The following is a 12,986-nucleotide window of genomic DNA, read 5'->3' on the forward strand; positions in this document are numbered from 1 at the left end:
CCACCAGATTCAATATGCTATCTAATAGCCTATAGACATAAAGAAAGGAAATTAAACTATGAAAGGTAATGAAATCACTGATGATAATTTGTAATAAAGATATATACCTAAGAGTCATTAATAAAGGCATTAATGTCCCACTCCACATTCATTCTGAAAGGGGAGTGGGACTGGAGCTCATAGATCCAGAATGTCTCTAAACGCGAAACACCTCTGGTCATAGTTCCCCACTCCCCTACGGAGGGACATACTTATCTATAGCAAGAAATTGTGAACCAGCAGGGTTGTTGTTGTGAAACTCCTTATAATGCCCGGGGACAGTATGTTTGGAATCCCTACTTTTAATGAGAGCAATGTGTTCACCAACTCTCACCGAAAACATCCTGATTGTACAGCCTACATATTGTTTGCCACAAGGGCAGGTTATCAGGTAAACTACATACTTAGTACTACAAGTGCAGAATTATTTAATCTTGTACTTCTTCTTAGTTACTGTTGATGTAAACGCCAAAGTTTTGCGTTTCCCCGAAGTGTTTTGTGTTGACACACAACACATTTCCTACACGGAAAATAACCTATTGAAAAAAAGAGGGGCGGACAGGCGGGTTGTCATGAACCAGATGTGACCAGAACTGTGTGACTGCGACAAGTGAACCAGACACAAATAAGTGAAGGTAAATTTATTAAGCAAACGCATATAAATGTGAACACACCACCAATACAAACTAAGTGAACAAACTAACAACCAAACAGTGCAGATAAGCAAGTAAACCAGTATAATGTAACAAAAGGGAGAACCAGAATCATAGTCAAGCCAGGCCGGGGTCATAAATAGGAGGTAAGCAGAATAGGGGGACAAGGAGAGAGGGAACAGGTACAAGAGGCAGGATACAGGAAACAGGGATCGGGGATCAGGTAACAGGTAACAGGTAACAGGTAACAGGTATCAGGAATCAAACAAGCTGCAGGTCAGGGCTCAAGGACAATACCAAGGCGAAGTGTATATGAACTTGCCGGGTATTTATAATGGCTGCTGTCAGTCATGTGACGCCTGACTGCAGAGGGCAATACCTGCTCCATACTGCCAGGATCCCTCCGCTGGTGGACACCAGTACTGCGGACCAAAGATGACATAATTCCAGCAGGAGACATCTGCTGGTGGATCGCAGTACTGCATGCCAAATGATTGATATTACCAGCGGAGGGAACCTTTCCTGACAGTACCCCCCCCTCAAAGGAGCGACCTCCGGACGCTCCAACTAGCAGTTGCTGGGGAAAGTCCACTGCGTCAAGCTGGGCTATGGGCAAAGTCACATTAGGTTGGGTAACAGACACTTCAAGCAGGGCAGCAGACAGAACCACATCGGGCCGGGAAGCTGGCACGTCAGGCTGGAAGGCGGGCAGCGGCACGTCAGGCTGGAAGGCGGGCAGCGGCACGTCAGGCTGGAAGGCGGGCAGCGGCACGTCAGGCTGGAAGGCGGGCACATCAGGCTGGACAGCAGGCACATCAGACTGGAAGGCATCGGACTGCAAGGCCGGGACATCAGACTGGAAGGCGTCAGACTGCAAGGCCGGGACATCAGACTGGAAGGCGTCGGACTGCAAGGCCGGGACATCAGACTGGAAGGTGTCGGACTGCAAGGCCGGGACATCAGACTGGAAGGCGTCGGACTGCAAGGCCGGGACATCAGACTGGAAGGCGTCAGACTGCAAGGCCGGGACATCAGACTGGAAGGCGTCAGACTGCGAGGCCGGGACATCAGACTGGAAGGCATCGGACTGCGAGGCCGGGACATCAGACTGGAAGGCGTCGGACTGCGAGGCCGGGACATCAGACTGGAAGGCGTCGGACTGCGAGGCCGGGACATCAGACTGGAAGGCGTCGGACTGCGAGGCCGGGACATCAGACTGGAAGGAATCAGACTGCGAGGCCGGGACATCAGACTGGAAAGAATCAGACTGCGAGGCCGGGACATCAGACTGGAAGGCATCGGACTGCAAGGCCGGAACATCAGACTGGAAGGCATCAGACTGCAAGGCCGGAACATCAGACTGGAAGGCATCAGACTGCAAGGCCGGAACATCAGACTGGAAGGCATCAGACTGCAAGGCCGGAACATCAGACTGGAAGGCATCAGACTGCAAGGCCGGGACATCAGACTGGAAGGCATCAGACTGCAAGGCCGGGACATCAGACTGGAAGGCATCAGACTGGAAGGCATCAGACTGGAAGGCCGGGGCATCAGACTGGAAGGCATCAGACTGGAAGGCCGGGGCATCAGACTGGAAGGCATCAGACTGGAAGGCCGGGGCGTCAGACTGGAAGGCATCAGACTGGAAGGCCGGGGCATCAGACTGGAAGGCATCGGACTGGAAGGCCGGGGCATCAAACTGGAAGGCATCGGACTGGAAGGCCGGGGCATCAGACTGGAAGGCATCGGACTGCAAGGCCGGAACATCAGACTGGAAGGCATCAGACTGGAAGGCCGGAACATCAGACTGGAAGGCATCAGACTGGAAGGCCGGAACATCAGACTGGAAGGCATCAGACTGCAAGGCCGGGACATCAGACTGGAAGGCATCAGACTGGAAGGCCGGGACATCAGACTGGAGGGCATCAGACTGGAAGGCTGGGACATCAGACTGGAAGGCCGGGGCATCAGACTGGAAGGCCGGGGCATTAGACTGGAAGGCATCAGACTGGAAGGCCGGGGCATCAGACTGGAAGGCATCAGACTGGAAGGCCGGGACATCAAACTGCAAGACATCAGACTGGAAGGCCGGGACATCAAACTGCAAGACATCAGACTGAAAGGCCGGGACATCAGGCTGCAAGACATCAGACTGGAAGGCCGGGACATCAGGCTGCAAGACATCAGACTGGAAGGCCGGGACATCAGACTGCAAGACATCAGACTGGAAGGCCGGGCATCAGACTGCAAGACATCAGACTGCAAGACATCAGACTGGAAGGCTGGGACATCAGACTGCAAGACATCAGACTGGAAGGCCGGGACATCGGACTGCAAGACATCAGACTGGAAGGCCGGGACATCGGACTGCAAGACATCAGACTGCAAGACATCAGACTGGAAGGCCGGGACATCAGACTGCAAGACATCAGACTGCAAGATATCAGACTGGAAGGCCGAGACATCAGACTGCAAGACGCCAGACTGGAAGGCCGAGACATCAGACTGCAAGACGCCAGACTGGAAGGCCGAGACATCAGACTGCAAGACGCCAGACTGGAAGGCTGAGACATCAGACTGCAAGACGTCAGACTGGAAGGCCGGGACATCAGACTGCAAGACGTCAGGCTGGAAGGCGTCTGGCTGGAAGGCCGGGACATCAGGCTGGAAGGCGTCTGGCTGGAAGGCCGGGACATCAGGCTGGAAGGCATCTGGCTGGAAGGCCGGGACATCAGGCTGGAAGGCGTCTGGCTGGAAGGCCGGGACATCAGGCTGGAAGGCGTCTGGCTGGAAGGCCGGGACATCAGGCTGGAAGGCGTCTGGCTGGAAGGCCGGGACATCAGGCTGGAAGGCGTCTGGCTGGAAGGCCGGGACATCAGGCTGGAAGGCGTCTGGCTGGAAGGCCGGGACATCAGGCTGGAAGGCGTCAGGCTGGAACGCCGGGACATCAGGCTGGAAGGCGTCAGGCTGGAACTCTGGCTCTGGCACTCCAGGCTGGAGCTCTGGCTCTGGCACTCCGGGCTGGAGCTCTGGCTCTGGCACTCCGGGCTGGAGCTCTGGCTCTGGCACTCCGGGCTGGAGCTCTGGCTCTGGCACTCCGGGCTGGAGCTCTGGCTCTGGCACTCCGGGCTGGGACAGATTGGTAGGTGTGGAGGCAGGTTGGGTTAGCCACTGAAGCTCTGTAGGTGACTACAGGACTGTAAATAAGGGGTGCAGCAGACTGGAAAGGAGGATTGTGATATGGCAGAGAAGAGGTACCAGTAGCTGGGGAAAGAACTTGTGGGTTTGTAGACAGCGGAGCGGAAGCAGGTGGGTTGAATGCAGGATAAGTACAGGGAGTAGAGACTGGACAGGAGTATTTGGTTGGGAGCAGCGTGTACTGGGGTGCAACTGAGGCTGACATGGCTGGTGGGGAAACATACTTTTGGGTAGGCTCACACCTGATGGCAGAGGTGGATTGTTTGGCTGGGGCTGATTGCACCATGTCAGACCATGCTGAAAGTATGGGTTGTACAAACTGAAGTTTTAAGCCTCCCTGTCTAACCAAAGACTGAGCAGATACAATGCACTCAGCAATCACCTGTGGGGAACAGGCTGAGTAGTGTTCACAAAAATCAGAAGGATCATCTTCAAAAAGCCATACTAAAGATACAACCTGATTCATATCAAAAGGAGGAGTGAAATCATCACGGCTTTATCAAAGGCTGCACCTCCTCAAACAATGTATAACCCTGATCGACCAGGGAGTGAGCCAAACGCATAGCTGCAAACAACTGGTCACTAGACCATTCTTTCAAAACCTGGCAGCAATAATCAACACTCTCAGATGCCAGCAGAGAAAAATAAATGATCTCATCAGCATTCGTGTTTGCAACCAAACTAAAGCAAATGGTTCCCCTGTGCAGCCACTTCTGGTCAGGAATGGCCTTGGTATTCTGTCATGAACCAGATGTGACCAGAACTGTGTGACTGCGACAAGTGAACCAGACACAAATAAGTGAAGGTAAATTTATTAAGCAAACGCATATAAATGTGAACACACCACCAATACAAACTAAGTGAACAAACTAACAACCAAACAGTGCAGATAAGCAAGTAAACCAGTATAATGTAACAAAAGGGAGAACCAGAATCATAGTCAAGCCAGGCCGGGGTCATAAATAGGAGGTAAGCAGAATAGGGGGACAAGGAGAGAGGGAACAGGTACAAGAGGCAGGATACAGGAAACAGGGATCGGGGATCAGGTAACAGGTATCAGGTATCAGGTATCAGGTATCAGGTATCAGGTATCAGGTATCAGGTATCAGGTATCAGGTATCAGGTATCAGGTATCAGGTATCAGGTATCAGGTATCAGGTATCAGGTATCAGGTATCAGGTATCAAACAAGCTGCAGGTCAGGGCTCAAGGACAATACCAAGGCGAAGTGTATATGAACTTGCCGGGTATTTATAATGGCTGCTGTCAGTCATGTGACGCCTGACTGCAGAGGGCAATACCTGCTCCATACTGCCAGGATCCCTCCGCTGGTGGACACCAGTACTGCGGACCAAAGATGACATAATTCCAGCAGGAGACACCTGCTGGTGGATCGCAGTACTGCATGCCAAATGATTGATATTACCAGCGGAGGGAACCTTTCCTGACACGGGTTCACAATTTTTGTTGCAATACGATTTTGCAAAGAAGGAACTCCCTTAAAAAATTATTTTAGCTCGTTCCGGTAATAGTGTGCCAAGAAGGTTATCGTTTTTAAGAACCTCCCAATGTCTGTTGACAATAGTTTTAATTTGTTTATGTTGTGTTGCAAATGTTGCCAACATAGCCCATTTAAAACTCTCATCTGGTTCTTGTTTAGACTTAACCACAAGTACAGTAGGTGCCGCCGATATTGTGGATCGCGCTGGTTCCCGGCGACAGGCTTCTCTAACCAGCGCGATCCCATTATATGTATATTTTAGTTGTATACTATACTTTTTTTGTTTGTTTTATGTAATAAAATAATTTTTGTACCGTTCTATTTTGTATGTGCCTTAAAAATCCACCCCCAGGGGATTTCTCTTCTAGTAACTAAAGGAAGAAAGCGGAGGCCCGACAAGAAGAACCGAAGAGGGGGACAAGACCCCGGAAGAGGGGGACAAGATCCCCGAAGTCGGAAGAAGATCCCCGGGCGGCGGCGAAGAAGAAAGCCGGGCTCCTCCGCTAGTAAAAGAGCAGAAGATAGCGGGGGAGTCCGGCGAGAAGACCCCCCAAGACGGAAGACCCCCGGAGCAGTGCAATAAATTATTTTTAAACCTTGTGTGTTGTGTTGCTTTTATTCACAGGTGAATGGGTAGGGGTACATTGTACCCCATACTTATTCACATAGGGTGGGGGGCCGGGATCCTGGGGCCCCCTTATTAAAGGGGGCTCCTGGATTCTGATAAGCCCCCCGCCCGCAGACCCCGACAACCAATGGCCAGGGTTGTCGGGAAGAGGCCCTTGTCCTCATCATGGGGACAAGGTGCTTTGGGGTGGGAGGGCCGTGCTAGGACCCCATGCCGTTTTTTTCGGTGTAGGGGATTCCCCTTAAAACCCCTACCAGACCTAAGGGCCTGGTATGCCTCCGGAGGGGGAACCCATGCCGTTTTTTTTTTATTTGGCGTGGAGTTCTCCCTTAGGATTCATACGAAATACAGTGCCTGGTATTGGCGGGAATCCAATTGGGATCGGTGAGAACCCGGCCAGCGATGCTTTTCGCTTATCGTGAAAGGAAAGGAAACATTTTTCCTTTCCCGATGCGAGCTGCCTCGGCGCTGGCTCCCGTGACAAGGCTCGCAGGGTGTGAATCTTGCCGATAAAGGCGACGAGATTGACACACTGTCACGGTCACCTACTGTAGGGACTTCCTGTCCAGATTGGAGACCCTGAATTTCAGAATCTAGGGACTTGTGTTCATACCCCTTATCCAGGAATCGCTGTCTTAAAATATTGGCCTGCATGTTAAATGCGTCTGTATCAGTACAGTTTCGACGGAGCCTGAGAAACTGAGTCCGTGGAACTGAACTCAGCCACGATTTATGGTGGCAACTATCAATAGGGATGAAGCCGTTATGGTCTGTGGGTTTGAAATAAGTTTGAAACCTGAAATGGTTGTCGACCATCTCTATTTCTAAGTCCAAAAAATATATCTTACTCAAACTAGCCTCATATGATAGGGTAATACCCCTATCATTGGAATTGAGGAATTCGAAAAAAGATCTGAGGGAGTCTATGGTGCCGCTCCATAGGAGGAGGGTGTCATCTATGTACCTAACCCAAAGAACCAATGATGGGTTCTGTTGGGCATAGACGTCATCCTCCTCCCACTTAGCCATGAAAAGATTTGCAAGGCTCGGATCGAATTTGGCCCCATTGCTACCCCCCTCTGTTGTAAATAATAACGTTCATTGAGCCAAAAGCAACTATGTTGTCATGGTTATGCAGTGATCTTCCTGTTTGCTTACCTCCCCTCATGTGTTCCGACTAAGAGGCCAGCCACTTACACCTGGTGGTTTTTATAACCTCTCCTCTAAGCATGGCTCCACCCCAGGCCCTATCAGGGAACCTTATATTAACCTGTGCACTGCAAGCCAACAGTGCTGATCAACCATTGTGTATTCCTTTGTGTGTTGAGCTTCCTGTTACCTGCCGTGTGCTCTTCTGTTGTTCCGTTACCGACTTTGGCGTCTCTTTGACTATCCCTGTTTGCCTGTGATCCTGACCTTTTGGCGTGTCCCTGACTATTCCTGTCTGCTTGTGGCCCGACCTTGGCTTTGTCCCTCACCATCCCTATCCTCCTGTTGCCTACTGTGGGTGTGAGCTGGGGGGCCCTGGGGGTCGTGACCTGGAGCCAGTTGCAGCCAAGTCCATGCTCCCCACTCGAGGCTCTGGTGAACACCTGCTGGCTCTTAGACTCCGCGCCCCAGGGAATCTTATGCTCTAACCCTGGTGGGGCCTGTCTCCTGTCCGCAGCAGTCAGCCGTAGGGTCCACAACCTTGCAGTGCACTCCTGATCCCTACGGTGTGCATCTGTCACCTCGCCTCAAGGTGACCTGACATATGTTTGGTAGCGAATTCCAAAAGTTGAATCAAATATTCACATTGAAAGGATGCCAGAGAGTGCTCGCGACCAAAAAGTGTCGGACAGCATCTATGCCCCTCTTGTACGGTATACATGTGTACAAGGACGCCACATCTGCCGTGGCTATAATGTAATTGTCCTGTACCTCAATATTTTCTAATAGTCTAATGGTAGAACCCATTTCCTTCAAATATGACAGAGTTTTTCTAACTAAAGGCTGTAAATAAAAATCTATGTAACGGCCTATACGTGATGTGACCAAGTTAATGCCACTCACTAAAGGTCGTCCTGGGAGTTTCACCGGATCCTTGTGAATTTTGGGTAAATAATAAATGGTGGGGATTCGTGGAGCTGTGGGTATCAAAAAAGTTTTATTTTATTTTATTTAAGATGTTAAGATCATGACCCTTATTAACAAGGTCAACCAATTGTCTTTTATATAAACTAGCAACAGAGAAGAAGGGGTCCCCTGGGGGTGGACTTTTAAGGCACATACAAATTATAATATTATACAAATTATTTTATTACATAAAACCAACAAAAGGTAATTGAATATACAGTATACATTAAAAAGTACACCAACAGGTATATATACAACCAGTCTTGATGCTATGTCGTATCTTTCATTTGAACAGAAACACTCTACACGTTTCGGAGCTTGGAAAAGCGTGTCCTTCTTCAGGGGTGTGTGGATACAATATTTCTGTAGAATCTAATAAATGACAAGGAACAGGGTAGCATAGTTATATAGTATCTGGACAGGTGGTGACACACGGGTACAGAAAATAGTTAAACAGACACAATTTCAAAGTACTTACAATACTGTTAACATGTATGGCAATAGCCGCTGGGCACCATTTGATAAAAGAACAAACAATTATACAGGACCATATAGGTATATTTGACTCCGCCAATGCTCGAGGTGTGTGCCCCAGTCTATCTATATTCAATAAAGTGTTGTAGAGATCCTGCAGGAGTGGTGAGAAAACAGATCTGCAGTCCCCTATAGGGGAAAAATATTTTTTAGTTGTTTTACCCAGAATAATACCTGGATGGAAAAAAATTAGAAATAGAGAGTAATGATAGTAATTTGAATGGGGTAAATATGTATAAATAAAGACTGAAAGTTAAACAATGCTAAAGAAACAAAAAATGAATAAAAGATAAAAAATAACGAATAAAAAATAAATAAATAATAAAATAAAAATAAAAAAATAATAAAATAAAAATAAAAAAATAATAAATAGAGGAATTATGGGAAAGGGGAGCTGAAAAAAAATAAAAATAATGAAAGATAATGAATAAATGAAAAATCAATAAAAAATAAAATAAAAGGTTTGAACCCCACAGGGTGAGCGGTGCAAGTGGGGAAACACTGGGGCTGACAATTACAGTGCAGGGCAGAAACTAGCACGTCATTTAAAAAGTACAAATAAAAAAACAACTAATTAAAGTATAGGCTGCATCTGAGTAAGTTAAAAAATGACAGCCAGCAATGTAGTAACAAAAAGTTTGGCACTAACAGTGCTGCAAAAGTGGCCTCCCTATATATTATGTGTATTAGACTAATCTACTTGTTATGTCATGGAGTAAAAAGTATTGGGATAACAAATATCATCTGTAAAAAGTAAACAAATATACACTGAATAGCAGGAGCAAAAAACACCTTAAAAGTATAGAACAACAGGGAAGAACTATACCTGCTGTGATCAATATTGCATAAGAGTAAAAAAACGCAGGGTGAACCGCACTTTGATAACTTACTTCACCATATGGAGTTGTGGGAGAGGATGAGAGGTCCGTCCAGCCGGCGTCCTGCAAATAAGGTCTGCAGACACCGGTCAGGGTGGCTCTGATAATAAAGGCCCCTTTAACTATCAACAGCTGATGCTGATTACGGTGCATCAGCTGTTGGTGAGCATGTATCTCCCTGCTACAGGTCAGCCCCCTGGGCAGTGTACGTGGGGCCACGCCCCCAACGCCACCCCTACCAATCCGCAAGCGGCGCCGGGCCGGGGACCCGCCCCCCGCACCCGGCGCCACTGCAACACCCATTCCAGGGACAAAACAAATGCTCCGGGAGCGGCAAGACGACGCCGGGCCGAGGACAAGCCCGCCACACCCCCGGCGCCATCAGAGCATCCATCCCGGGGACAGCGCATGTGCCCCGGGAGTAGCAAGATGACGCCGGGCCGGGGACACGCCTATGACCCCCGGCGCCATCAAGACGCCACCCACGGGACGGCGCATGCCCCCAGGGAGTAGCAAGATGGCGCCAGCGTACAGGACGCGAGACCACGCCCACGACGCCGGCAGAGAGGCCTGAAAGTGTCGGAGCTAGGCCCCGCCCACTGCCCCCACTGGCACAGAAACTCCAGCGGGCATGGGTGTCCACAGGAGAGACAAGATAGGTGATAGGCAGCCCAAGAGCAACCCCATCGCCATCTTTCGGATGTGCCGGGCGAACCCCACCCGCAACCGCGCAAACACCATGGAGCAAAAAAGGGGTAAACATTGCTAATGGTAATGGTAATATTTATAAAAACCAAATTTAATAGCTTGAGACAAAGGGTAGTAACCATGAGCATAGGCAGGGTCAAGTACAATCAGTAAAGAGATGAACATTTTTTGAGAACAATAAACAATAAAAATTATAACATTGAATATACAGAATCCACTACTTCAAATCTAGTGGACCGGAATAGGAGAATACAAAGTTTTTTAGAAAAACAAAAGTACCTTTTAAATAAAGAGGTATTACAAAAAATATTTATTTAATGGCTTATATATTATTGTTCCCTCCCCCCTGATACAAAGCCCTCCAGGATGGGTTGAACCAGATGGCGTGTTTAAGGACGGGGGCCTGAGTAGCTTTTAGATAATGAATCCATCTTGATTAAATCTGCAAGAGATTTTTATTCCAATCACAACCTCTGGGGTTAGGATGAACCCTGTCTAAAATGAGAAATTTAATTTTTGGAAATTTCCCCCCATGAACTAATATAGTATGGCGGCCCAGAGGAAAATCTGGGTCGCATGTACGCATGCTGTTGATGTGTCTATATGCACGTTTCCAGAACTCCTGTTTAGTTTTACCTACATAAAAACAACCACACTCACACAATAGCAGGTAGATTACCCCGCTGGTGCGACAATTCGCAAAATGTTTGGGATGAAATATTTTGCCATTAGGTAAAAGTGGGTTCTTTTGTATCATCATATAAGTGGCATATGCCACACATGTAGGTACCTTTGTATTTACAATGTGCAGGAAGAGTGACATCACGGAATTCACTTTGCATAAGAGTGTCCCTAAGGGAAGTAGCACGTTTAAAGGTGTATGAGGGTTGGGCAGTCACTATTTTTCCCAAAATAGGGTCACACGTAAGTAAATGCCAGTATTTGGCAATTCTTTTTTTGACTTGTTGATGCTGGGTGCTATATTTGGTAATAATTCTAACCTGGTCAGTTTCCTTTTTTGTTTCTTTACGGTAGATCAGGTCCTCTCTCGTATATGAGTTAGCTCGTTTGAAGGCTCGCTTCAGGGAGGTATGGGAGTAGCCTCGCTGGAGTAATCTACAGCGGAGCTGATTGGCCACCTCCCGGAATACGGCCTCCTCGGAGCAATTGCGCCTTACCCGCAGATATTGGCTATATGGAATAGAGTCAAGTAACGACTTTGGATGAAAACTTGATGCAAACAGAAAAGAATTACTTGCAGTGGGCTTTCTGAAAAGTTTGCTTAGCACAGTGCCTGACTCCCCCCTATAGATCTCCACATCGAGAAAAGTAATTCGATTCTGGTCAAAATTCATAGTAAACTGTAAGTTGAAATTATTCTTGTTGATTCTCAAAAGCCACTCCTCCAGTAGGTCTTGGGGACCGTCCCAGATGATGAAGATGTCGTCGATGTACCGGTAACAACAAATAATGTGGTCCGAGTACATTGACAAGTCTTCATCATCCAGGACACTTGCCTCCTACTCCCCCAGATACAGGTTGGCATAGGACGGGGCACAACAGGTCCCCATTGCCACCCCCTGTATCTGGAGGAAATGGGAGCCATTAAAAGTAAACACATTATGCTGTAGAATAAAGTCCAATAGTGAGATGATAAATTCCCCATATTTGGGGTCGACTCCAGACTCAGAAAAATGTTAGTTAGAAAATGTTGAATAACAGATATCCCTTTATCATGGGGGATAGTTTTATAAAGGGATTCCGCATCTACTGTAACAAAGACAGCATGATCAGAGATGGTTAGAGTATCAATGATTTGCAAGAAGTGCAGGGTATCCTTAACAAAAGAGGGGAGGGACAAAACAAATGGTTTTGAAAATTCGTCCACCAATTTACTAGCATTATTGCTGAGTGAGCCAACCCCTGATATGATCGGTCTACCTGGGGGGTTGATTGCATTCTTGTGGATTTTCAGTAGGGCATAGAAAACAGGCACACGTTGAAATTTGGTTCTAATGAAATCCCTAGTTTGTCGGGTAATGATTTGATTTGAAAAAGCTGCATCTATGATGGTATAGAATTTCAAAGTATACTTTTTTATAATGTCGGCTGGGACTTGACGGTACCAGTCAACATTATTAAGTATCTTGTTGCACATATCTACATATGTTGTATTGTCCACAAGGACAATATTGCCCCCCTTGTCAGATGTTCTTATTGTAATGCTTTTATTGCGCCAAAGCTGCTGAAGAGTGCTATGTTCCTGTTTGCTCAGATTAGATGGGGTGGATGTCCTAATTTTGAGTGCTTCTAAATCGTTATGAATCAATTTAAAAAATGCAGCAGCATTAGGGCAAGTACTTGGCGGGGGGCAGAAATCAGATTTTTTCCTAAGCATGGACTTCATTGGTTGGGTATTAGTATCTTGAGAGTTCCCGGAGTCTGTCAGCAATAAGGATAGATCCAGTTGATTGATAAGATCAACGGGGTGATTTTCTTCTAAAAGAGTTACTAATTGATTAAGAGCTTGTGTCTCCTGTGAAGTAAATGTAGATGGAGTTACCTTGGTAGAAAAAAGTTTTTTAAGTAGTAATTTACGAACAAAGAGCTGGAGATCCTTGTATATCTCAAACACATCCATATCTTGGTTGGGGCAGAAGTTGAGGCCCTTTCTAAGGACCTCAATTTCATCACTAGAAAGTTCATAAGAAGATAGATTAACTATAGTTAGGT

The sequence above is a fragment of the Lithobates pipiens genome, unplaced genomic scaffold, assembly GCF_037356315.1.
Source record: "Lithobates pipiens isolate NorthernLeopardFrog02 unplaced genomic scaffold, aLitPip1_a1.2 Scaffold_27, whole genome shotgun sequence".
Taxonomy (NCBI): Eukaryota; Metazoa; Chordata; class Amphibia; order Anura; family Ranidae; genus Lithobates; species Lithobates pipiens.